Source organism: Triticum aestivum, chromosome 4B (assembly GCF_018294505.1).
Source record: "Triticum aestivum cultivar Chinese Spring chromosome 4B, IWGSC CS RefSeq v2.1, whole genome shotgun sequence".
In the NCBI taxonomy this organism is placed as follows: Eukaryota; Viridiplantae; Streptophyta; class Magnoliopsida; order Poales; family Poaceae; genus Triticum; species Triticum aestivum.
The window spans coordinates 665446352-665448428 of record NC_057804.1 but is presented as its reverse complement, the minus strand read 5'-3'; positions in this window follow the sequence as shown (position 1 = coordinate 665448428).

The window sequence follows — 2077 nt, the reverse complement described above, 5'->3', positions numbered from 1 at the left end:
CAATTTTGAGATACAAAATTTTCATATGTGTGAACACTGCAATAGCTCTTCTGAAGAAACAATTCTTCATCTTTTTAGGAATTGTTCTTTTGCTCTCAATTGTTGGGACTCTATAACTCGGAGCAGAAAAAGGGGAATCAATGTGCTATATGAAATAATTATCATGGCAGAGTCTTTTCCACCCCAATTCTAAATGAACATTGTCATAATGGGAAGCTGGCAAATCTGGATGCAAAGGAACTCAAAGTTGTTCAAAGCTCAAACCCCCTCTATATAGTCATGGAGGACCTTGCTCGGAAATGATCTTATGTTGATTCTTCTTAGAATGAAAGTAAAACACAGGGAAGTTTTTAAGGAGTGGATTGAGACTCAGTTAACTTAGTTTTACCATGAATTTTCCTAGAGCTGGAACTAGTTAGAGGGCGTGGTGTTTGCTGCATTTGTAATATGCATGTAAATATTGATTTTTAATGAACTGCGGTTCAAAAAAAAACTGAGGAGCAGTGGTCTATCAAAAACAAATAAGTCGAAGGGTGGAGGGACAGACGAAGATGTGGGCGAAAGAAAAATTGACGTAAGATTCCATTTACGTCTTTTCTCGATTAGATAGTCTACATATATAGAGAGAGAAATATAGAGAGAAGAGATAGAGATAGAGAATATATGAGACTCAAACCCACGAGCTGTAGTGGGCGGCCCTAGAGATCGATCACTGTGCCATTGGAAATTACCTATGCTAGTCAATTAACTCTCCTTCCAATGTTCAAATTCAACATTTTCAATGTGGATAATATCATGTGTGTGTGTGCGCGCGCCACACAGTAACTTTGCATATGAGTCGGCCTTGGATCAACAAGTCACTGTGATTCAAGATTGTTACTATTGTAGTGTTTTTAGTCACAAATTTTGCTCCTGGAATCTCTCTACGATATGCAAAGTACTCCCTCCGTTCCTAAATATAAGTCTTTCTAGAGATTTCAACTAGTGACCACATACGAAGTAAAATGAATGAATCTACAATCTAAAATATGTCTATATATATCTGTATGTGATAGTTCATTTGAAATCTCTAAAAAGACATACATTTAAGAACGGAGGAAGTATTATGCAGGAAATCTGGATCTGTGGTTGGTTGAGCAAAAGTAACGCAGTGCTAGGACTATTAAATTCAGAAACACCACGGAGTTGCTGCTGTATCCTAGATGCTTGCCGCCTGAAGCGGTCGTATATACAGAGGGTGAAGCAAATAACAACGAGTTAACGACCGACCCACGGTAGCAACATACCCCCGCGTCGATACGTTTTCTTCTCGTACCTGGCAGCTGCAACTCTAGCCATCGCCAGAGGCCGATCTTCCAACGCCGTTCTCCGGCGGCTCCCCTCCGCCGGCGACCTCGGTCGTCGGTGGTGAGGGGGATCGTCAGATCCACGCGTGTGGATCGTTTTTACTCATCCGTAGTCTAGGTTTTTAGGTTGTTCATCGCCTTTGCTTCAGCAGCGACGATGACGACGCTGAATAAATATTCTTTGGATCCTTTTCTGACGAGGCCATCGGTCCTATGGTTGGGGATGGATCTGGAAATCAGTCTGTTCAAGTAAGGATGGCGTGGCGGCGGCGGTATCCTCGTGGTGGACCTGTGTACCCGGGCTCCGTCGTTGCGACGACGTTTGCTCCAGCGTCGGCGTGGAGCTTGGGAGGTAGTTCAGGAGCGGATGCAGATTGTGGTCTGCATCGACGACATCTGGAAGACGGAACGTGTGCTGGGTTCGTGGTCCGTGGATGGCAGGTATGGTTTCCTCCTTCGGCGTCTTAGTCGTGGTGGGGTGCCAGATCTGGAGTTCGATGGCGTGTCCTGGGTGTTGCCCTGGTCTGATTCGTTCAACGACAATGGCTTCACTTTTGGTGAGCCACCTTGGAGGTCCGCAAAGCTTCATATCAGCGATGGAGCCGCGTCGAGCTCGGGTGAGGAGGTGATCCGTCATTCTTTTCTTCGGTGGCTGCTGTGGTGGTGCCGGAGGCAGGTGACGGGCGTTAGTGTCAAGCTCAGAGATGTTCTGCTATCTTTTCAGTTTTGTC